Genomic DNA, 26,246 nt, shown 5'->3' with positions numbered 1-26,246 from the left:
GTCAGCGACTGAGTGGCGCGCGCCGGATTGGACTGGAACACCACTAGGCTAGGTCTGCTTCCGGCCGCGTACGCAACGTGCAGGTGTGCAATGGGCGATGGGCCCAGACCCCTGCGCGCATAGGAGTTAGACCGGCGTGCTGACCTCTCTGTTGTGCTTAGGTGGGGCTGCGACGTGTTGATCTTCCGAGGCCGGGCATGACCCAGAAAAGTGTGTCCGGCCAAATGGGATCGAGCGTGTTGGGTTATGTGGTGCACCCCTGCAGGGAAGTTTATCTATTCGAATAGCCGTGTCCCTCGGTAAAAGGACGACCCGGAGTTGTACCTTGGCCTTATGACAACTAGAACTGGATACTTAATAAAACACACCCTTCCAAGTGCCAGATATAACCCAGTGATCGCTCTCTAACAGGGCGACGAGGAGGGGATCGCCGGGTAGGATTATGCTATGCGATGCTACTTGGAGGACTTCAATCTACTCTCTTTACATGCTGCAAGATGGAGGCAGCCAGAAGCGTAGTCTTCGACAGGATTAGCTATCCCCCTCTTATTCTGGCATTCTGCAGTTCAGTCCACTGATATGGTCCTTTACACATATACCCATGCATATGTAGTGTAGCTCCTTGCTTGCGAGTACTTTGGATGAGTACTCATGGTTGCTTTTCTCCCTCTTTTCCCTTTTCTATACCGGATTGTCGCAACCAGATGCTGGAGTCCAGGAGCTAGAGATCCCGAGGATGATTCTACATGGAGTTCGGCTTCGAGGAGTAGTTAGGAGGTCCCAGGCAGGAGGCCTTGCCTTTTCGATCGTTGCTACTTTTGTGCTAGCCTTCTTAAGGCAAACTTGTTTAACTTATGTCTGTACTCAAATATTGTTGCTTCCGCTGACTCGTCTGTGATCGAGCACTTGTATTCGAGCCCTCGAGGCCCCTGGCTTGTATTATGATGCTTGTATGACTTATTTATGTTTTAGAGTTGTGCTGTGATATCTTTCCGTGAGTCCCTGATCTTGATCGTACACATTTGCGTGCATGATTAGTGTACGGTCAAATCGGGGGCGTCACAACTACTTGGAAGGGGGGAATCCTATTCCCGGTGGGAGTAGGACTCCTCCTAGGGCGCGCCATAGAAAGGGCCGGCCCTCCGCCTCCTCCACTCCTTTATATACGGGGAGGGGGGCACCCCTTGGAGACACAACAATTGATCGTTTGATCTTTTAGCCGTGTGCGGTGCCCCCCTCCACCATAGTCCACCTCGATAATACTGTAGCGGTGCTTAGGCGAAGCCCTGCGTCGGTAGAACATCATCATCGTCACCACGCCGTCGTGCTGACAAAACTCTCCCTCAACACTCAGCTGGATCGGAGTTCGAGGGACGTCATCGGGCTGAACGTGTGCTAAACTCGGAGGTGTCGTGTGTTCGGTACTTGATCGGTCGGATCGTGAAGACGTACGACTACATCAACCGCGTTGTGCTAACGCTTCCGCTTTCGGTCTACGAGGGTACGTGGACAACACTCTCCCCTCTCATTGCTATGCATCACCATGATCTTGCGTGTGCGTAGGAATTTTTTTGAAATTACTACGTTCCCCAATAGTGGCATCCGAGCCTGGTTTTATGCGTAGATGTCATATGCATGAGTAGAACACAAGTGAGTTGTGGGCGATACAAGTCATACTGCTTACCAGCATGTCATACTTTGGTTCGGCGGTATTGTTGGATGAAGCGGCCCGGACCGACATTACGCGTACGCTTACGCGAGACTGGTTTTACCGCCGTGCTATGCACACAGGTGACTAGCGGGTGTCAGTTTCTCCAACTTTAGTTGAATCGAGTGTGGCTACGCCCGGTCCTTGAGAAGGTTAAAACAACACTAACTTGACGAACTATCGTTGTGGTTTTGATGCGTAGGTAAGAACGGTTCTTGCTCAGCCCGTAGCAGCCACGTAAAACTTGCAACAACAAAGTCGAGGACGTCTAACTTGTTTTTGCAGGGCATGTTGTGATGTGATATGGTCAAGACGTGATGAAGATATAAGTTGTTGTATGAGATGATCATGTTTTGTTGAAGTTATCGGCAACTGGCAAAAGCCTTATGGTTGTCTCTCTATTGCATAAGATGCAAGCGCCAAATAATTGCTTTACTTTATCGCTATGCGATAGCAATAGTTGCAAGAGCAATAGTTGGCGAGACGACCATGTGACGACACATTGATATAGATCAAGATGATGGAGATCATGGTGTCATGCTGGTGACGATGGAGATCATGACGATGCTTTGGAGATGGAGATCAAAGGCACAAGATGATGATGGCCATATCATGTCACATATTATGATTGCATGTGATGTTTATCTTTTATACATCTTATTTTGCTTAGTTCGGCGGTAGCATTATAAGATGATCTCTCACTAAATTTCAAGATAAAAGTGTTCTCCCTGAGTATGCACCGTTGCCAAAGTTCGTCATGCCCAGACACCACGTGATGATCGGGTGTGATAAGCTCTACGTCCATCTACAACGGGTGCAAGACAGTTTTGCACACGCGGAATACTCAGGTTAAATTTGACGAGCCTAGCATATGCAAATATGGCCTCGGAACACTAAGACCGAAAGGTCGAGCGTGAATCATATAGAAGATATGATCAACATAGTGATGTTCACCATTGAAAACTACTCCATTTCACGTGATGATCGGTTATGGTTTAGTTGATTTGGATCACGTGATCACTTAGATGATTAGAGGGATGTCTATCTAAGTGGGAGTTCTTAAGTAATATGATTAACTGAACTTTAATTTATCATGAACTTAGTCCTGGTACTATTAGCATATCTATGCTGTAGATCAATAGCTCGCGTTTAGCTCCCCTGTTTTATTTTTTGATATGTTCCTAGAGAAAACTAAGTTGAAAAATGTTAGTAGCAATGATGCGGATTGGATCCGTGATCTGAGGATTATCCCCATTGCTTCACAGAAGAATTATGTCCTTGATGCACCGCTAGGTGACAGACCTATTGCAGGAGCAGATGCAGACGTTATGAACGTTTGGCTAGCTCAATATGATGACTACTTGATAGTTTAGTGCACCATGCTTTGCGGCTTAGAATCGGGGCTTCAAAGACGTTTTTGAAACGCCATGGAGCATATGAGAAGTTTCAAGAGTTGAAATTAGTATTTCAGACTCATGCCCGTGTCGAGAGGTATGAGACCTCTGACGGTACTTTGCCTAAAAGATGGAGGAGAATAGCTCAATCGGTGAGCACATGCTTAGATTGTCTGGGTACTACAATTGCTTGAATCAAGTGGGAGTTAATCTTTCAGATAAGATAGTAATTGACAAAGTTCTCTAGTCACTATCACCAAGTTACTAGAACTTCGTGATGAACTATAATGTGCAAGGGATGACGAAAAACAATTCCCAAGCTCTTCGCGATGCTAAAATCGGCGAAGGTAGAAATCAAGAAAAACATCAAGTGTTGATGGTTGACAAGACCACTAGTTTCAATAAAAGGGGCAAAGGGAAGAAGGGGAACTTCAAGAAGAACGGCAAGCAAGTTGCTGCTCGAGTGAAGAAACCCAAGTCTGGACCTAAGCCTGAGACTAAGTGCTTCTACTGCAAAGGGACTGGTCACTGGAAGCGGAACTACCCCAAGTAATTGGCGGATAAGAAGGATGGCAAAGTGAACATAGGTATATTTGATATACATGTTATTGATGTGTACTTTACTAGTGTTTATAGCAACCCTCAGTATTTGATACTAGTTCAGTTGCTAAGAGTAGTAACTCAAAACGGGAGTTGCAGAATGAACAGAAACTAGTTAAGGGCGAGGTGACGATGTGTGTTGGAATTAGTTCCAAGATTGATATGATCATCATCGCACACTCCCTATACTTTCGGGATTAGTGTTGAACCTAAATAAGTGTTATTTGGCGTTTGCGTTAAGCATGAATATGATTTGATCATGTTTATTGCAATACGGTTATTCATTTAAGTTAGAGAATAATTGTTGTTCTGTTTACATGAATAAAACCTTCTATGGTCATACACCCAATGAAAATGGTTTGTTGGATCTCGATCGTAGTAATACACATATTCATAATATTGAGGCCAAAAGATGCAAAGTTAATAATGATAGTGCAACTTATTTGTGGCACTGCCGTTTAGGTCATATTGGTGTAAAGCGCATGAAGAAACTCCACGCTGATGGGATTTTGGAATCAATTGATTATGAATCACTTGATGCTTGCGAACCATGCCTTATGGGCAAGATGACTAAAAACTCCGTTCTCCGGAACAATGGAGCGAGCAACTGACTTATTGGAACTAATACATACTGATGTATACAATCCGATGAGTGTTGAGGCTCACGGCAAGTATCATTATTTTCTGACCTTCACAAATGGTTTTGAGCAGATATGAGTATATCTACCTGATAAAACACGAGTCTGAAACATTTGAAAAGTTCAAAGAATTTCAGAGTGAAGTGGAGAATCATCGTAAACAAGAAAATAAAAGTTTCTACGATATGATCGCAGAGGAAAAATATTTGAGTTACGAGTTCGGCCTTCAATTAAAACAATGTGGAATAGTTTCACAAACTCATGCCACCTGGAACACCACAGCATAATGGTGTGTCCGAACGTCATAACCGTACTTTATTGGATATAGTGCAATCTATGATGTTTCTTACTGATTTACCACTATCATTTTGGGGTTATGCATTAGAGACAGCTGCATTCACGTTAAAAAGGGCACCATCTAAATCCATTGAGACGACACCGTATGAACTGTGGTTTAGCAACAAACCTAAGCTGTCGTTTCTTAAAGTTTGGGGTTGCGATGCTTATGTGAAAAGTTTCATCCTGATAAGCTCAAACCCAAATCGGAAAAGTGCGTCTTCATAGGATACCCAAAAGTTACTGTTGGGTACACCTTCTATCACAGATCCAAAGGCAAGATATTCGTTGCTAAGAATGGATCCTTTCTAGAGAAGGAGTTTCTCTCGAAAGAAGTGAGTGGGAGGAAAGTAGAACTTGATGAGGTAACTGTACCTTCTCCCGAATTGGAAAGTAGTTCATCACTGAAATCAGTTCCAGTGATGCTTACACCAATTAGTGAGGAAGTTAATGATGATGATCATGAAGCTTCGGATCAAGTTACTACCGAACCTCGTAGGTCAACCAGAGTGAGATCCGCACCAGAGTGGTACGGTAATCCTGTTCTGGAGGTCATGTTACTTGACCATGACGAACCTACGAACTATGAGGAAGCGAAGGTGAGCCCAGATTCCGCAAAATGGCTTGAGGCCATGAAATCTGAGATGGGATCCATGTATGAGAATAAAGTGTGGACTTTGGTTGACTTGCCCGATGATCGGCAAGCCATAGAAAATAAATGGATCTTCAAGAGGAAGATGGACGCTGATAGTAGTGTTACTATCTACAAAGCTAGACTTGTCGAAAAAGGTTTTTGACAAAGTTCAAGGTGTTGACTACGATGAGATTTTCTCATCGCAGCGATGCTTAAGTCTGTCCGAATCATGTTAGCAAATTGCCACATTTTATGAAATCTGGCAAATGGATGTCAAAACTACATTCCTTAATGGGTTTCTTAAAGAAGAGTTGTATATGATGCAACCAGAAGGTTTTGTCAATCCTAAATGTGCTAACAAAATGTGCAAGCTCCAGCGATCCATCTAAGGACTGGTGCAAGCATCTCGAAGTTGGAATATACGCTTTGATGAGTTGATCAAAGCATATAGTTTTATACAGACTTGCGGTGAAGCCTGTATTTACAAGAAAGTGAGTGGGAGCACTACAGCATTTCTGATAAGTATATTGTTGATCGAAATAATGTAGAATTATTCTGCAAAGCATAAAGGAGTGTTTGAAAGGAGTTTTTCAAAGAAAGACCTCGGTGAAGCTGCTTACATATTGAGCATCAAGATCTATAGATATAGATCAAAACGCTTGATAAGTTTTTTCAATGAGTACATACCTTGACAAGATTTTGAAGTAGTTCAAAATGGAACAGTCAAAGAAAGAGTTCTTGCCTGTGTTACAAGGTGTGAAATTGAGTAAGACTCAAAGCCCGACCACGGCAGAAGATAGAAAGAGAATGAAAGTCATTCCCTATGCCTCAGCCATAGGTTCTATAAAGTATGCCATGCTATGTACCAGATCTATTGTATACCCTACACTGATTTTGGCAAGGGAGTACAATAGTGATCTAGGAGTAGATCACTGGACAACGGTCAAAATTATCCTTAGTGGAATAAGGATATGTTTCTCGATTATGGAGGTGACAAAAGGTTCGTCGTAAAAGGGTTACGTCGATACAAGTTTTGGCACTGATCCAGATGACTCTAAGTCTTCATCTGGATACATATTGAAAGTGGGAGCAATTAGCTAAAGTAGCTCCGTGCAGAGCATTGTAGACATAGAAATTTGCAAAATACATACGGATCTGAATATGGCAGACCCATTGACTAAACTTCTCTCACAAGCAAAACATGATCACACCTTGGTACTCTTTGGGTGTTAATCACATAGCGATGTGAACTAGATTATTGACTCTAGTAAACCCTTTGGGTGTTGGTCACATGACGATGTGAACTATGGGTGTTAATCACATGGTGATGTGAACTATTGATGTTAAATCACATGGCCATGTGATCTAGATTATTGACTCTAGTGCAAGTGGGAGTTTGAAGGAAATATGCCCTAGAGGAAATAATAAAGTTATTATTTATTTCCTTATTTCATGATAAATGTTTATCATTCATGCTAGAATTGTATTAACCGAAAACATAATACTTGTGTGAATACATAGACAAACAAAGTGTCACTAGTATGCCTCTACTTGACTAGCTCGTTAATCAAAGATGGTTATGTTTCCTAGCCATAGACATGAGTTGTCATTTGATTAACGGGATCACATCATTAGGAGAATGATGTGATTGACTTGACCCATTCCGTTAGCTTAGCACTTGATCGTTTAGTATTCTGCTATTACTTTCTTCATGACTTATACATGTGTCCTATGACTATGAGATTATGCAACTCCCGTTTACCGGAGGAACACTTTGTGTGCTACCAAACGTCACAACGTAACTGGGTGATTATAAAGGTGCTCTACATGTGTCTTCGAAGGTACTTGTTGGGTTGGCGTATGTCGAGATTAGGATTTGTCACTCCGATTGTCGGAGAGGTATCTCTGGGCCCACTCAGTAATGCACATCACTATAAGCCTTGGAAGCATTGTAACTAATGAGTTAGTTGCGGGATGATGTATTATGGAACGAGTAAAGAGACTTGCCGGTAACGAGATTGAACTAGGTATTGAGATACCGACGATTGAATCTCGGGCAAGTAACATACTGATGACAAAGGGAACAACGTATGTTGTTATGCGGTCTGACCGATAAAGATCTTTGTAGAATATGTGGGAGCCAATATTAGCATCCAGGTTCCACTATTGCTTATTGACCGGAGACGTGTCTCGGTCATGTCTACATTGTTCTCGAACCCGTAGGGTCCGCACGCTTAAAGTTCGATGGCGGTTATATTATGAGTTTATGTGTTTTGATGTACCGAAGGTAGTTCGGAGTTCGGGATGAGATCGGGGACATGACGAGGAGTCTCGAAATGGTCGAGACGTAAAGATCGATATATTGGACGACTATATTCGGACATCGGAAAGGTTCCGAGTGATTCGGGTATTTTTCGCAGTACCGGAGATTACGGGAATTCGCGGGGAGTATATGGGCCTTATTGGGCTTTAAGGGAAAGAGAGAGGAGAGGCTGGGCGCCCCCCAAGGCCTAGTCCGAATTGGACTAGGGGGACGGGCTGCGCCCCCTCCTTCCTTCTCTTCTCTCTCCCCTTTCCTTGACTCCTACTCCTACTACTTGGAAGGAGGGGAATCCTACTCCCGGTGGGAGTAGGACTCCTCCTAGGGCGCGCCATAGAGAGGGCTGGCCCTCCCCCTCCTCCACTCCTTTATATACGGGGAGGGGGGCACCCCTTGGAGACACAACAATTGATCGTTTGATGTTTTAGCCGTGTGTGGTGCCCCCTCCACCATAGTCCACCTCGATAATACTGTAGCGGTGCTTAGGCGAAGCCCTGCGTCGGTAGAACATCATCATCGTCACCACGCCGTCATGCTGACGAAACTCTCTCTCAACACTCGGTTGGATCGGAGTTCGAGGGACGTCATCGGGCTGAACGTGTGCTGAACTCGGAGGTGCCGTGCGTTCGATACTTGATCGGTCGGATCGTGAAGACGTACAACTACATCAACCGCGTTGTGCTAACTCTTCCGCTTTTGGTCTACGAGGGTACGTGGACAACACTCTCCCATCTCGTTGCTATGCATCACCATGATCTTGCGTGTGCGTAGGAATTTTTTTAAAATTACTGCGTTCCCCAACACATAGGAGCTCCCAATGAGTACGAGAGCTTCTACTTAGCGCGTGGTACGCTGGTCTATTGGACTGGCCCATCAGCGGGGCTGTACGCCACATTTTGTATATCTTTTTTTTTCTGTTTTCAATTTTTTTATTCTTTACAGTAATTCGGGGGTTCAATTTTTTTCAAGTTTAATTTGTTTAGTAATCATAAACTGCTCGTGGATTAAAAAAACTTGATGAATTTTAAAAAATGTTCTGGCATTTGGACAAAATTTTCGCGAATTAGAAAAATGTTCATTAGTTTTGTTAAAAAATGTTTGCGAAACAAAAACAATCATGGGTTCAAGTTCAACTATTTGAAATATGTTGGCTGCCTCAAAATGTTGATGCATTTCAAAAAAAATGTTCACTGAATGAAAAATGTTCGTCGAGTCAAAAAATGTTCATGGATTGAAAAAACCGGCAATTAAAAAAATGTTCGCCGATTCAAAAATGTTCATTGATTCAAAAAAAGTTCATTGATTGAAAATTATGTTCACTTATTCAAAAATTATTTGCCCATTAAATAAAAGTTCACTGACTGTCAGAAAAATATTCGCCAATTTTTTTTAAAAAGTTCACTAAGTTTCGGAAAAATGTTCGCAAAATTCAAAAAATGTACGCGATCTTAGTAATTATTTACTATCTCAAAAAAGTTCAATGATTTTAAAAAGATGTCCACAATCATCCTCTCTGGTTTCATTGGTTTTCTTTTTATCATCGTTATTCTTTGGTTTTTACTTTTTTTTCCATGGTTTTCATCAGCATTTTTCTTTCCTTTCTCATTTTTCTCTGTTTTTTCTTTCTTTCTTGGTTTTAGATGGTTTTTTCTGTTCCCCTTTTTGTTTCTTTATTGTTCTTTTGTTGTTTTCTTTTATTTTTTGCACTTTTCTGGTTTACTCTTTTCGTTTGTTCTTCGGTTACTTTTGTTTCCTTTTCAGGTTTACTTTTTTATTTTTCTTAGTTTCTTTTTTTTTCTAAATTTTTGTATATGTCAAGTATTTTTTTTAAACACGTTAACAGTTCCCAAATACAAGTTGATGATGTCTTTAATACATGGTCAACATTTATGTATACAAAATATTAATATTTCATAAATTCTTGATAAACATTTTCAAATGCAAAATTCATATTTTTTGAATACATGGTTAACATTTTTGATATACATATTTTGACATTTACAAATGCTTAATTGACATTTTCAAGTAGAAGATTAGATGTTATTTAATACATGGTCAACATTCTACGTATACACATTTAACGTTTTTTCAAATTCTTGATTAAAAAATTTCAAATAATTTTCTAACATTATTTATAATATTTAATTAATTTTTTTCTAAATACATCTTCAAAATTTCCACACACACTGTATACTTTTCGTATACATGAGAAACTTTTTCTTTATACACATCTAACATTTTTCAAATGCTTTGTTTACATTTTTCAAATACTTTGTAACATTTTCAATATGTAATCCAAAAAATTACTATACACATTTTTGCCACTTTGCAAAAGCTTAATTAACATTTTTTAATACGTCGTCAACATCTTTTTATATTCACATTTTAACATTTTCAAATGCTTGACTAAATTTGTTAAAATACTTGTTAGACATCTTTTCAAATGCTTGATTAACATTTTTAAATACAAGATCAACTTTTTTTTGCACATATGGTATGTTTTTATGTATAAATTTTTCGTTTACATGAGAAACATTTTCTTTGTATACATTTAACTTTTCTCAAATGCTTGATTAACATTTTTGAAATGTTTTATGTAAAAAAAGTTGTAATGTTTATAGTATTTGAAAGGATTAACAAAAGTAAAAGAAGAAAGAAAGGAAAATGAAAAGAAAAAATGTGAAAAAACGAGGCCGTGGCCTCCCATGACGCGAGAGCACGATGTCTCGTGCTATAAGCGAGACATAGCCTTGCCCCCCTCCCATGCGCGCTCGCTTTCTACCAGAAACAAACTAGGCAAATGGTATGGGTCACTTACTGCAAGCAGTAAATGATCGATTGCCTGCAGCATCGCTCCTAGTGGGCAGGTTGGAGCGACAGATCGCACAAGATTGCGAGACAGGTTTTTCGTCGGGTTTTCAGAACCTTCTATAAGCCTCCTGAACTGGTTTTCTGTGTTCTAGTTTTTTTTTCATTCTTTTCCCTTTTCCTTTGCTAGGTTGTTCATGGTTTAAAAAAAACATGTTTTTTTAAATGTTGGAATTTCATTTTTATTATTTTTTTCAAAATTTGTTCACATATTCAAAAAGTGCCTGCATTTTAGAATATATTTGGGATTTAGAAAAATGCTCCTGTTTAAAAAAAATCATGTATTAAAAAGATAGTGGTTTTAAAGAATGTTCCTTGCTTTCAAATTTTGTTAACATGTTAAAAATGTTTTATTTTTTTAAATGGTCAAATTAAATTTTTTCTTCTAAATTTCGGAGTGTTCCTGTTTTAAACTTTTCTTCACATATTCACACATTTTCGGAAAATTTCAAAAAATGACATTTAGAAATTTCAAGTTTGTTCACATTCAAAAATTGTTCGTATTGTTTTCAGAATTTCAAAGTTTTTTAACAATTTGAAAACATATTTCCATTTTCCAATAAGTGTTTGGAATTTTCGAAATTTTGTTCACAATTTCAAGTAATTATGACGAAATTTATAAATTGATAACATTTTGAAAAGTTGTTTTGGGACACTGTTTTGAGTCCTTGAATATTTTGTTAAATTCGTTAACATTTTCTGAAATTCTTGAACATTTTTCAGAAACGCGAACATTTTTGTGAATTGGCCAATATTTTTTGATGAATGTTTTTTCGAATTTGAAAAAAAAATTTGAATTCAGGATTTTTAATTCTAGATATATTTATAGTTTTAGAAAAATCAACCTAGTTTTAAAAAGGAACTAAGAAAAAAACACCTAGGGTGAAAACTGCGCTGCTGGGCCGGTGGATTAGCTAGGAGACAGGGCGACGCGAGCCTCGCGGCTGCTACGAGCGACCCATATCATCGCCCACCGCTCTCTGGTCGTCCAAGGCAAGCAATGCAAAAGGAACGGCATCATGCCTACATCTACACAAGCCATGAGGAACGCGGCGGTGGCCGGCAGTAACCGCCGGAGAGCGACAACGACGCGCTGCTCTGATAGCCTATAACTCAGTACCTCAGCCACCAACATTGGCACGAGGCCAAAGATGACCGCGTTGCAGCCAACATGGGGTGGGGTACGTACGTACGCTACCTTGACGGGTCATCACCTCGTCATAGCAACAAATACCGGCAACAAGTAAATCCAAATTAGGGCTGATTGGATCAAAGGTGGGCGCATCCGAGAGCCGGCGGCATGCGCCCGCGTGCTAGAAAAAACGGTTGCTATAGTGCCGCACTACTCGTCGTGCCTGTCCAACCCCCAGCGGAAGGGACCAGGTGTGATGTTGATATGCCATCTGCTCATGCCACTCTAATCAAGACAAGTACCAGCCTTCAAATATACAGTACGGATAAGACGAGTCAAGATCGATCCATCGATGCGGCTCTATACTCGATCGATGCGGTGGACGCGGGGCTGAGACGTGAAGAAAAATGCTTCAGCTTGATTGCCTTGCAGCAACGGCGTGCACGTGATGCGTGGAATGGAACGCTGGACGTGGTCTGGACGTGGGAATTTTCCAAGTCCTAATGATGGATCCATTCACCGACGGTCCTCGCAGATATTTATATGCCGACGCTGTGCGATGTGATCGATGGAAACTGGAGTAGTATTTCTCTGCATACTGACACGAGCTAAATACACGAATACTATACCCGCTGCGCTAGCTGGTGTAAATAATGCATGAGGTGGCTTCCATTCCAGCCAAATGGACGTCTTTGGCGGTGGCATGCGCACCAAGATGAAGCATACAGTGCACGTCCACAGTGCATGCCTGTCTTTGCATTTTCTATGAGCACACACTGACACTGTACACTATAGACATAGGCGACCTGGGAAGATGCCATATCGTATCATAAACAAATGGATAGAAATAACTGCATGATAGTTACGTATTTCCTTTTGTTGGTGGGAATCTCAAGCAATAGATAGATGGTGCGCCCAAACGGATTGACTGCCAATTGTGCTTCACAGGCTGTGACTAATGAGTGAGTAGTGTTCAAGTGACCTAAAAATGACAATTATCTCCACCCGTCTGGAAACGGAGCCTACAAGTTTTCTTTTTCTTTTTTTAAAGAGCAAGCAGAGAAGTTGTACTACTACAAAGTATTGTAACTCCCTCCGATCTACTCCCTCTGTTCCTTTATCTGAGGTGTATTTTTTTTACTAAAATTTCACAATGTAAGATGTATTTATTGTACTCCCTCTTTTACCCCCTCAAATAGATGTACTATTTAGCATTAAAATACCTTCAAATACAACTCTTTGAGCGACAAGTAATATGAATCAGAGAGAGTACACTCTCAATGTATAGTTGATTTTCCTACTTTTTTAAAAAACTGGGGTCTAAAGCACTCTGTCCATTTAATTTAGAAGAACTGCCGTTAATTACGGAAACGGTAAAAACTAAAACAACATGCCGACACACGACATGGATAATCACATATATCTGTCCTCACAACCTGCAAGACCCATATATGCCACCGAAAAAGGAATAGCGCCGAGATTTCCATCGAACTGTCATTGGCATCATTTTTCCACGAGCAAGCGACTTTCTTCAGTGTGAACGATCAACAACGAGACTCTTTCCACGATGAGCACACTAGACTTGTCGGGACATGCCAAACAGTCGGCCACACGCGCCTATGGCAAGACAACTCCAAGTCCGAAGATAAGCTACGGCAAGAAAATATGCAAGGTTGAAGTCATGGAGAATCACATGCCGAACCACCCACTGCTAGTCATAGTCACCATCTAGGGCTCACCCTTGGAGCTCCGACTCCTCGGCAATAAACAAACCACAACGTCCACACAGACACACTAAAGAACCGACCAGAACAAGATTGCCACGCCCCCAATTTTGCTCCTCCCCATTCAAAGTTCGTGGTAAACGACTAGAGGGGTGTATAGGAGTTTCGAAAAAAATTCTAAGTACAAAAACAAAGTATTCAACATAATTGAAGTACTAGAATTGAATTTAAGTAAACAGATTGAAGGCACAACATCAATTCTAGAACGTAATGGTAACGGAGGCACTATCACATGCAAATATACTTGATGAAACAACTACTGAAGACAAAAACAATAAGCATGTCAATATGAAGAAATAAATGACCAAAGACATATAAACTTAAACATGCTAGAAAATAAAATTGTAGAGGATCAATCACACAGAGTAATATAAAGTATAACACAAACTATATGTGTGGTGAAGGTGCTGAAAAATAACAACATGAAGTGAAGACTCATGATTTCTTTACCCAAGTTCAACTTGTTGGCAACTAATCTACGCCTTCATGGGAGAGGATGAGCACACTACTTTGAAGTCACTTAGACTCCACCTTAATCTCCTTGAGCTAAGTGCACATATGTCACCTAATCACTCTGGGTAGATCGTGTGGCGATCCCTATGCCAATGCAAAGTTTTTTTAGGCGAATACACACATCGGATGCTCACAAACCAACACCTAGCCATCTAGAGATATCAATACCTCAAGAGTAGTAAGTTGTATGAAATGGCTTCGTTTCTATTCTTACTGTGATGCTCAATCACAACACATAGTTTCTCGCATGTGTTTTTCGTCTGTTAGGATTGCTCATGAATGCATAAGAAGAAGAACTGCCTGAAAAATGTGAGGTTTGGGGCTATTTATAGCCTAGAGCTAGAACTAGCTGATGTCGACCAACTGGCCCACTACGAATGGAACCCAATGGTCATAATTCAAATCGGTGGCGCAACAAATGGATCCCTAAAGAACATAGGGCAACTCCAAAAACTAAGTTCCCTAACTCCTTAGTGAAGAAACTAATTTCAGTAACACAAAAGAGCTACGTTCCTGAGTTCACAGCTGATTCGTAGAGCAATTCAACTTAGTCACTGAAGCCAGGAGATTCATCTCGAATGAGATTGCAAAGGCTTCTATGTTAAGAAATGGATTCTGACTAAGCATCACACAAGATTTATCAACCACTACTGCAGGTTGGTCCAAATGTGACAGTCCAATCAGAGACCCTTCGACGAAACTGTGTGCAATGCATTAATCAAAAACGGTGATGTAATAAAATCGTCAAAAAGATAAAAAACGTTTGCGATGGCGGTGACATCAAACACGATTCAGATTAGAGTTGTGTGTGCAATGTGTGGCAAACGGTTAATCCAGCAGAACTGTTTGTGAGGAGGCAGAACAACAGAAACGGGAAGCCATATGAGCATGTGTGCGATATACGACATACATTTCACTAGGATGAACTGTGTGTGATTAGACAACACAATCGAAACGGTTAGCCAGATCAAGCTGTGTGCGACAAAGGGCATACAGTTCACTCGGATGAACTGTTTTCGATGAGCCAAGACAACAGAAACAGTTCAACTGAACAAGATGTGTGTGATACGCATCAAACAGGTCCGTAATCAGAAGTGTGTGCGAAGACCAATAATAACACAGATGATTGCTGCTAATAAGCCATGTGATTTGCTCTTTCTACAAAAGAATAACACAGACACACACACACACGCGCGCGCGCGCGCGCGCACACACACATAACTGGAATAAACATCCAATTACATAAATGACTATACAGATCATTCGCACACACCTCAATAAACAATTGCATGCATTCTAAACTAGAAGAAATGATCGCCTACTCATCTACTTCTTGTGATGCTCCCGCCACTGCTCTGTGGCTCGATCCCTCGTCTAGGGCAGGAAGAAGACACTTTCTCATGTCAACAATCTGCCTGTACATCTCGTAGCTTTTGTGCGCGTCCTTGTCCGCGTACTTGATGTGTTCTTCATCTAGTCTCTGATGCCAGACAATATGCCAGGCGTTCTTGTCCTTCTTGCTCTCATCCTTCATCTTCATGTAGTAGGCGTCGATGATGGCCAAGGCGAGGTCAACCAGGGAGTTCTGTTTGTTGTTGTTGCTGCCCCAGACCTTGTAGTGGTCATGGATGTTGAGAAGATTCTGGCAGGTCAAGCCCGAAACCTTGAGTGCTTTTAGATCGTTGGTGGTGTCCACCGTAGCGAAACTGTAGTCGGAGCTGTTGATAAACCTGGAGAAACGCTCACAAGGCCTTGTGGCCAGGTGGTAGTGGTAGACGAGGACGTCATGTCGCACGCACAACTGAGCGACGACAATCTTCTGATCGTGCCTGACACGACCGCTGGTGAACTCGATGTCAAAGCCGACCACTTGGTACTTGTCCTCAGCAAGCAACCACTTGGTACGTGATCGTGCGCCGGCCCCAAACACTGGCAGAGTGCGTGGAGGGACGAGGGCAGAGCGCCCGGAGGGACGCGAGAGTAGAGCGCGTGCGGCGAGATCCGAGCAGAGCGCGTCGCAGCAGCCTCAACCGCGAGCAACCACGCTCATAGAGTAGTTGAACACGCAGGGAATGGTCGTCTAAAAGCCGGCTGGCAGTTGCGACGCTGCGTAGAGAGCGACCGTGTGCTACTACATCTGTCTTGGTCTATTAGTCCCTTTTATATTTTGTGCCATATTTTGACCTTAAATTTAACCAACAAAATGTTAATGCATGTTATAAAAATTATATAATTGGAAACTATGTTCAAATACGAATCCAACGATATAATCTTTGGCGACAAGCATCCGTATTTTATTAGTTAAATCTCTAGTCAAAATTTGGCAAAAAATACAAAGATGACTTATAAACCAGGACGGGGTTAGTAGGTAATTAAATCGCAAATATTTGTTTTATAAACCGTATGTGTACGGGCCCTTTCGTCCTCCTCTCGCACGCCTTATCACCCCACTGCCGCAGACGACTTCGAGGGTAAGCTTGAGCAGCGCGCGGGGGCGTTCTTTTGGCCAAATGGTGGCTCCAAGTGGCGCCAATAAATCGTCGGTGAGCCCGTTCCCGCGCAACTGCGCAAGCTTCCCGCCCGACTCAGTGCAATCCCCCAAATTTCCAATGCTTACCGGCTTGCTATATAAACCCTCACGGCCGGCGAGTCCTGCGTCACATTTCCCCTCCCTCCATGTAGCTTATCTCGTATGCTTCTCCCACAATTGCTAATGGCACCGGTCTGTCATCGTCGCTTAGCCACTCCGCCGTCATCAAAGGACAGCTCCAGCTGGGAGGCTACACCGCGGCAGCGGCGCAGTCCCCGGCGTAGTGTAGTGCGTGTGGCGTTCCTGTTAGGTGTGCGCGGAACACCCACCACACGCTCTACCGCCGCTGCCCGTCGGCAGCTGTTGTCGGCCGCTGTTCTCCCCACCCCACCGTCTGCCGCCGTGGCCGCCATACCACCGTCGAAAGCCAGGGCCATTGCCCGCTTCACCGCCGCCGCCTAAAGGCGGGAGGTGGCCGTCGTGGCCGCCACCCCACTGCCGGCCACCGTGGCCATCACCCGCTCCACCACCGCGGCCCGAAGGCGGGAGGTGGTGGTCGTGGCCGCCAGCCCACCGTCGACCGCCGGGGTCATCACCCGCTCTGCAACCGCTGCCCGAAGGCGGGAGGCGGAGGTGGGGGCCACGTGTGTGTCTTCTGGTCTTAAAAATACTGCAACTCATCTTAGAACCGAGGATCACTGAACCGCTCCCCGCTGGTGAATTGTTGATGGTTCGGAGATTTATCAGCGACGTCTTCCTGAATCACTACATCAATCCCACTGGTGATAATGAAGATTTCAGCATGCCGTCTCCTGAAACATTGAGTAAGAGTTAGCCGCTAAACATATACGCATGGATCCATTGTTTTTCCATCTGATGAGGTCTTCATATTTTGTACACTATGATTAATTATGTAATGCATATATATGTCGACAAATCATTGGAATTTAGCTACCATTTGTTCAATTGCAATTGTTGCGAAATCTGATGAGTGTTCTTCCTGTGGATACTATTTGTTCAATTGCATATTGTGGCGAATTTGCTTTTTTGCATGTCGATTCAAATGGGATATTTTTGCTTTAACATGGCAATTTGTAACGCTCCGAGACCGATGCGCCAGGTGTCTCCCGTTTATTCGCCATCATTGCCATGTCATTCGCTTGCGTGTTGCACTTTGCCATGTCATCATGTGAATTTCATCTACATGTTTTTCAGAACTTGCATCCGCCCGGGTCTCCCAGTTCTCTCTGTTGTTTGTTCTGAGCCCATCCACACTCGCACGCGCTCACAGCACCTCCGAAAGATTATTTTATAAGTGGTATAAAAATATTCTCGGAATGGAATGAAAGTTGGCGTGCGGTGTTGTTATGTTGTAGGTAGGCCGCCTGCCAAATTTCACCGCATATGGAGTCCGTTTGATGCCCCAACGGATAACATATAGCGGCATTGTTGCCGGTTTATTCGTCGGACGTTTCGGTCTCCGAAACAGTCACCGGGCCGCACTTTATCTCTCTCTTCTCAGCCCAAGTCCTTCTACACAACCCACCAAACCAGCCCACTAGTCCATCCTAACCTCCCCCTCGATCGGATTCGTCGGATCGCGATCAAAGGGCTCCGAAATCATCCCCAAACCCCTAAACCCTAGCCCTTACCCTATATATACACACCCACATGCCATTTTTGGCCTTCTCCTCCCTCCTCCTCGCATTCGGCGCCCGGCCAGCCCTCCATCACCACTTGGCGCCACTGCTGCCGCGCCCCGGACCAATCCGGGCGCGCCACATCTCCACCCCGCGCCCGCCAGCCACTCCCGCGCTGCCACGTCGCGCCCCCGCCTCTTGCACTTCGCCGCGGCCCTGGAGGCCCATCGCGGGCCCGCCCCAGGCCCAATCCGCGCTGCCCTGCTCCCGAGCGTCCTGCTCGATCCCGATCTGGATCAGGGACTCCGCTGCCCGCAGCTCCCCTTGCTGACCCCGCCGCCCGCCAGCGACCAGACCCGTGCCGGGGTACGCCGCCACACCGGAGGATGCCATCACCCGTGAAGCCGCCCGACCCCGCCAACCTCAAGATCGTCCATCGCCCCGCGCCATCTCATCGACCTCGCTGGAGCTCCCGCTTGACTCCGCTGCCTGCCTCGCTGGAGCTCCGCCGTCCAGCTCCGCCTCCGCCCGAAACCGACCGGATCTCGCCCCGCCGGCCCCGGGTCCGCGATCCCCGAGCTCCCCACCTCCGTGGCCTCCCTGCACCATGCCCCGCCGCCGGAGCTGCCACCCCCGTCCAAGCCTCGGCTCGCTGCCAGTTTTCTCCCACGGACCGGAGCGAACCACCGAACCGGGCCGAACTGCCCCGAGCCCCGGTCCACCTCGAACTGCCTGGTTTCTCTGACCCGCTATGAGCCTAGGTGAGCAGCACCGTGCCCCGCCCGTGCGTCATTTAGTTATTTTGCGCTCGTTCAGACATTGATTTTCGGCTAAGTCCTGAGATTTTATCATCTTATATGCATCTTGTGTTGGACATAAGTTTGTGCATGATGGTTCGATGATGATGTTATTTATACGAACTTGTTATGCTCTCTATGCTCTACATGATGGTGTAGTTTGCATGCATGTCATTGTTCATCTTGATGCCTTAATCCTCGTTGCAAAAGTGCTAAATGTTATAATCTGCTGAAAACTGCCGTAACATGCCTATTTGTCTTTTTCATAAAATTTTGTGTGATTTTCTTTTGAGCATCATGTCAACATGTTTCAGGAGCATAATCATGTCATATTTGAAGTGGTGCAATCCGTTTATTTTGATATTCCTTGTGTTGACTAGAACAAGCTTGCAAAGTGGGGTACTTGCTGTTTCTGATTTCAGACACTTAGTAATTTCTGTGGAGTCTGAAACTACTACATTATGTTGCCATGTTAACTTGATGTTAATAGTGAATCCATGCATACTTTGGAGATGATCAGTAAGCATGTTTTGAAGCTCATATTATGCTCTATCCATCCATTGAAATGTTTGCAATTATGTCCTGCTGTAGCTTGTTCTTTTCTTGCTCTCAAATTGCTTAAAAATGTTGTTGTCAGTCTATTAACAGCAAGTTCATTTCTGCGAAGTGCATAGTTAGAGTTATATGCACCTATGACCATATTATTGACTTGAGTAGTTGCAAAAACATGCCATCTTGCTGTTGGTAGTATTTGCATTCCATGATATGTTGTGTGCTAATTTAGACAAGCTTGTAAACATGCTTACTTATTGTTGTTTCTGCCATGTCCAATAATTGCACTAAGGCTGTGTTTGGTTGAGCTGCAGATTCTGTAAAAGCTACTGTGAGCTGTGAGCTGTGAAAAAGCTGCTGTGAACTTTCAGCTATGGAAAAGCTGGAAGCCGTTTGGCTGAAACATATGTGAAACTGCAGATTTGACTGTGAATTGTTTGTAATGACCCTGGACAATGATTCAATATTTTTATGTGCAACTTGACCGTAAAATAGTGATATGTACATTGGTAGGCAATAGAACGACCGTTTTGTAAAGAAAAAATATGACAATTCAGATGATTCACAGCTAACACATACGAATTCAACGATTATAGTTTCAAGTTGCATACTACATATTACATATAAATAGATATTGACCCCATAATTATCTTCTCCACTCCACTTTCTATCTTCTCACATGTCTGGTCTTACAATCGTAAGAAGGACTCTTCTCTTCCTTCTCCTCATTTTTGATTGAAGGTTGCTTGCGCTTCTTGCTTGCTTTTGGTTTCTTCAAAGATGCCAACTTCATTTCAACACTATCACCGGGTTTCTCCAAAGGAACCGCATTATCATCACTTGATTCATCAGAAGATATATCTCCAGGACAAGAAGCACTAGCCCCTGTGACATGTACTTTGTCAAATATTACATGTAAATCTTTAAGGTGCTTCGGACCCTGTCGTTTGAACTTCAAATGATTGTATTTCTTTCCCGCCCTCTCCCGGCATCTCTGCAGCACTAATAGCACTGGACATTGTCCAATCACATATCAATATGCAACAAGTTATCATGAAGCAATATGCTAACAAATCTGCACTGTACATCAACAAGCAACATGCTGTCAAATATGGAAAATCATCTAAATCACAAAAAAGCAAAAAAACATTAACAGAGACAGTTAGATGGATGATATTTCTACCTTCCTTTTGTAAATGGGCAATGACACAGGAGACAGTATTCCTTGGGTCCACAATATATTCAACCTACAAATATGGAAAATCATCATTAATGAATGGATATCACCAGAAAATACAGCAAAAAATGCATTAACAAAGAAGGTTAGATGGATGGGGAAGGGGGAAGAGGGATGGAGGGAGGAGGGAGGAGGGAGGAGAGGGGGGAGGAGAAAGGAGGGCCTGGGCGCCGGCGTCGACGCCGCCAGATGGCCGGCCGGAGTAGGGCCATGGGGTACAGGGGAGGAGGGGATGCAAGAGGCAGAGGGAGGAAGGAGAGAGGAGGAAGGAGGAAGGGGAATATACCTGGGCGGGCTAGGACAGTCGCCGGATCTGGCGGCGGCGGGCGAGAACGGTCGCCGGAGCTGGCGGCGGCGGCCAACCCTAGCCCTGTCTTTCCTGCGAGGCCGACTCTGTTCCTGGGGATGGATTCTGTTCGTGGATGGCTCGTGCGGAGCTATTGGAGCAAACCGGTACAACTCGTGGGATGGCAGCGTGGGTAATTTCGACGAAGGGTTTGCCCTCCGCAGCTGGAATCCGGGGTCGAGCAGCTACGCGATTTACACTGGCCCGAAGTTGCTGCTTCTCCCGAATCTGCTGCGAGAAAAAAGCCGTTTGGTTGGCTTTTGACTTTTTGGCAGCTGAAGCTGGTGCGGAAAGTCCAACCAAACGCAGCCTAAGTCTGTGAATTTGTTATCATTTGCAATCTTGCCATGATATTTTTGCATGTTATATTGGTATTTAACAATATCTCAGAGATCATGTTTTGGAGTGCTTGACATGTAAGTTCTTTCCATGCCCTTCGATGCCATGAAATGTTCCTGTATCATATACTGTTGTTGTCTCAAAGTATGCATCATGAATCTGTTTTCAGCCTTACTCTGTTTTCACTAAGTCTGGGAATCTGTTATATCTTGCAATCTTGTCTTGATGAATGCCATTGATCTAGAGGTTATATGGAGATGCTTAGTAATCTTGTTTTGCCATGTTTAACCTGTACTCTAATTCCATGCTCTTGCTTACTATGTTCTTGCACCGTAGCATGTTTGTTTCATGCCTCCAACATGTCAACATGTTATTCCTGCTCACATGTATGCCCTGTTTTCCCCCGTCATAATCTGTGTTATAAAGTTGCCTTTTGCTTTGATCATGTTGGAATAATTTTGATGCCTATGAACCTGAACCTTGATGATAATTGAAGCATGTAATCTGTACTTTAAATGCATATCATGTTTGTGCCTATCTTGTTCTTGGAGCATGTTGTTATGATGCTTGTAAGAGGCGTAGTTGCTGTTTTGGGCAGCTTGTCCTTTAAACTTGTTTCGTGTGTATGTGTTGACCGTGGCTCCGTTTGGAGCATGCTCTATATGAAACTTGCTTGGTTTTGCATGTAGTTTTATCATGCTATGTTGAATCCATGTTTTGGAGTGATTGTGTTTTGCTTGCCTTTGCATCAATGCCATGCTTAACTTGTTTTGCTCATATCTTCTAGGCCGTAGCTCCGAATTAAATGAACTTTATATGTAACTTGACTAAAAAACGCATAGATCATCTTGGTGCACTTTAACTTGATGTTTAACAACTTTAACTTAAAGTTTTTTCATATCAGTACCAAATTCGAAATTTGCATATGGGGAGTTTTCGGAATTGTTGTATGTTGATTCTGGCCTCATGTAAACTTGCTTTGATGTGTTGTTCTTGTTTGTATCATATCTTGCCATGAGTAGCATCATGTAGACTTGTCATTCATCATACTTGGTTGAGCATCATGTCATGTTTATGTGTTTACCATATTGTTTGCTTCTTTTCGGTTGTGCTTCTTCTTGATAGTTTCTGTTTCGTTGCGATCGTGAGGATTCGTTCGTCTATGCCTGTTCGTCTTCTTCATGGCCTCGTTCTTCTTCCTAGGGGGATTTCAGGCAAGATGACCGTCTCCTTCGAGCTCACTACTATCTTTGCTATGCTAGTTGTCTCGATGCTATCGCTATGTCGCGCTACCTACCACTTGTTTATCAAGCCTCCCAAATTGCCATGTCAGCCTCTAACCTTTTTCCACCATCCTAGCAAACCGTTGTTTGGCTATGTTACCGCTTTGCTCGGCCCCTCTTATAGCATTGCTAGTTGCAGGTGCAGCTGCAGGTTGTTCCATGTTGGAACATGGATATCTTGGGATATCACAATATCTCTTATTTAATTAATGCATCTATATACTTGGTAAAGGGTGGAAGGCTCGGCCTTTTGCCTGGTGTTTTGTTCCACTCTTGCCGTCCTAGTTTCCGTCATACCGGTGTTATGTTCCTTGATTTTGTGTCCCTAACATGGTGAGGGTTTATGGGCCCCTCTTGACAGTTCGCTTTGAATAAAACTCTTCCAGCAAGGCCCAATATTGGTATTACCATTTGCCTAATAACAACTAAAACTTGCATAGGGACTTTTCGGACCCCGAGGACTTAATCAACCCCCGGGCCAGTGCTCCTCATGAGTGCTGGTCCAAAATAGAGTCGTGTGCGGCTTCCCCCGGTGCAACTCGGGTCTTAGTTGTTGTACGTTGTGCTCCTCCGGTCGTGGCCTGAGATGAGATACGCGTGGCTACTATCAGAGTGTCCGCACGCCGGGAGGTCTTGCTAGACTTGTTTTACCATTGACGAAATGTCTTGTGCACCAGGATTCCGAGTCTGATCCGAGGGTCCCGAGATGGAGGATTGTCTCCGCGGATCGTGAGCTTGTCATGGGCTAAGTTGGGACACCCCTGCAGGGTTTAAACTTTCGAGAGCCGTGCCCGCGGTTATGCGGCAGATGGGAATTTTTAATGTCCGGTTGTAGAGAACTTGACACCAGATTCGAAGTAAAATACACCAACCGCGTGCGTAACCGTGACCGTCCCTTTTCGAGTGATTTCAAGAAGAGAACACGGTGGGGTTATGTTTGAACGTAAGTAGTTCAGGATCACTTCTTGATCATTCCTCGTTTGCGACTGTTTGCGTAGTTTCTCATCTTACTCTTGTACTCGTAAGTTAGCCACCATAGAATGCTTAGCCGCTTGCTGCAACCTCACCACTTATCCATTCCATACCCATTAAGCTTTGCTAGTCTTGATACCCATGGTAATGGGATTACTACAACAATAGTTGCAGGTACAGGTAATGCGATGACCCGACGTGAGAGCGATGTTTACTTGTTTTGGAGTTCTTCTTCTTCATCGATCTTGGGATAGGTTCCTGGTCGGCAGTTTGGGCTAGCAAGGTGGATGTCGTTTGAGTCTCTGTTTGTGTTTCTTCCGTAGTCGGATGTTGTCCTCATGTATGATGTATTGATGTATTCTTGTGGCATTTGTATGCCCTTTGTATGTATCCCCAAATATTATGTAATGGTATGATGTAATGATATCCAGCTTGCAAAAGCGCTTCAATATGCGGCTCTATCCTTGGTGGGACCTTCGAGTTCCCCTCGGATAGGATCACATATTGGGCGTGACACAATTGCTCCGCACACGGTTCAACTAAATGAGTCTGTGCGATCCACATCGGAAAGCATACGTGAATCGTAGCGGAACCGTCGGTGATACATAACAGATCGCAGATGATTTGCAGCACTACTACATGAGCGTAGGGGCTCCGGAACCGTTTGTGATACCACATTATCGCACACGAAAGCTTGGATTAAACCATGCCCAATGTAAGATACAATTCCAGTCGTAAATTTTTCAGGAAACGTGTGGGATCCCAAACAAAAAGCACACGTCACTCTTACCGCAACCATTGGCGATACACAACAAATCACAAACGTTCTACATCACTTGTATGTGTGCGAAGGGGCTCCTAAACCATTTGTGATAGAACATTATCGCACACGGTAATTGTTCGGAAACATGTGCGATGGAGTCTTGCATGGCAGACGAGTTTCGCAGAAAACTCGTGCGCGATGGGGCACATATCGCACACAGTTCATATGTTGGCCCGTGTGCCTTGCATACTCTTTCCCAAATGGTTCATTGATACGTCTCCAACGTATCTATAAATTTTGATTGTTCCATGCTATTATATTATCTGTTTTGGATGTTTTATATGCATTAATATGCTATTTTATATTATTTTTGGGACTAACCTATTAACCCAGAGCCCAGTGCCAGCTTCTGTTTTTCCTTGTTTTTGAGTTTCGCAGAAAAGGAATACCAAACGGAATAAAACCTTCGCGATGATTTTTATTTGACCAGAAGACACCCAGGAGACTTGGAGATGAAGTAAGAGGAGCCACGAGGCGACCACAAGGGTGGAGGGCGCGCCCAGGGGGTAGGGCGCGCCCCCTGCCTTGTGGGCCCCCCGCGACTCCCGTGACCTAATTCTTTCACCTATATATTCACATATATTCCCAAACCACCAGAAGCATCCACGAAAAGACTTTTCCACCACCACAACCTTCTGTACCCGTGAGATCCCATCTTGGGACCTTTTCCGGCACCCTGTCGGAGGGGGATTCGATCACGGAGGGCTTCCACATCAACTCTATTGCCCTTCTGATGAAGCGTGAGTAGTTTACCACAGACCTACGGGTCCATAGCTAGTAGCTAGATGGCTTCTTCTCTCTCTTTGATTCTCAATACCATGTTCTCCTCGATGTTCTTGGAGATCTATCCGATGTAATCTTCTTTTGCGGTGTGTTTGTCGAGATCCGATGAATTGTGGATTTATGATCAGCTTATCTATGAATATTATTTGAATCTACTCTGAATTCTTTTTTGCATGATTTGGTATCTTTGTAATTCTCTTCGAACTATCCGTTTGGGTTGTCCAACTAGATTGGTTTTTTCTTGCAATGGGAGAAGTGCTTAGCTTTGGTTCAATCTTGCGGTGTCCTTTCCCAGTGACAGTAGGGGCAGCAAGGCACGTATTGTATTGTTGCCATTGAGGATAAAAAGATGGGGTTTACATCATATTGCTTGAGTTTATTCCTCTACATCATGTCATCTTACTTAATGTGTTACTCTGTTCTTCATGAACTTAATACTCTAGATGCAGGCAGGAGTCGGTCGAGTTGTGGAGTAATAGTAGTAGATGCAGAATTGTTTTGGTCTACTTGAAACGGACGTGATGCCTATATTTCATAATCATTGCCTTAGATATCGTCATAACTTTGCGCTTTTCTATCCATTGCTCGACAGTAATTTCTTCACCCACCGTATTATTTGCTATCTTGAGAGAATCCTCTAGTGAAACCTATGGCCCCCGGGTCTATTTTCCATCATATAAGTTTCCGATCTACTATTTTGCAATATTTTACTTTCCGATCTATAAACCAAAAATACCAAAATTATTTACTCTATCTTTTGTTTAGTTTCATCTATATCTATTAGATCTCACATTTGCAAGTAACCGTGAAGGGATTGACAACTCCTTTATCGCGTTGCGTGCAAGTTGTTTGATTGTTTGTGCAAGTATTGGTGATTTGTGCGTTGTCTCCTACTGGATTGATACCTTGGTTCTCTAACTGAGGGAAATACTTATCTCTACTTTGCTGCATCACCCTTTCCTCTTCAAGGGAAAAACCAACGCAAGCTCAAGAAGTAGCAGGAAGAATTTCTGGAGC

At 43.5% G+C, this 26,246-nt stretch overlaps 1 long non-coding RNA gene across 1 annotated transcript; it reads right to left on the bottom strand.

Moving 5' to 3' along the window:
* Positions 1–20,408: 20,408 nt before the first annotated feature.
* Positions 20,409–21,088, bottom strand: LOC120974503 (uncharacterized). The gene is made up of 3 exons (XR_006671045.2): positions 20,970–21,088; positions 20,630–20,693; positions 20,409–20,457 (listed from the first exon to the last, which is right to left on the bottom strand). It is a non-coding gene; the product is annotated as an uncharacterized lncRNA (long non-coding RNA).
* Positions 21,089–26,246: the final 5,158 nt, after the last annotated feature.

This window comes from Aegilops tauschii, chromosome 2 (genome assembly GCF_002575655.3).
Source record: "Aegilops tauschii subsp. strangulata cultivar AL8/78 chromosome 2, Aet v6.0, whole genome shotgun sequence".
Lineage (NCBI taxonomy): Eukaryota > Viridiplantae > Streptophyta > Magnoliopsida > Poales > Poaceae > Aegilops > Aegilops tauschii.
The sequence above is the reverse complement of the archived record's forward strand: the minus strand, read 5'-3'. Positions and strand labels throughout refer to the sequence as shown.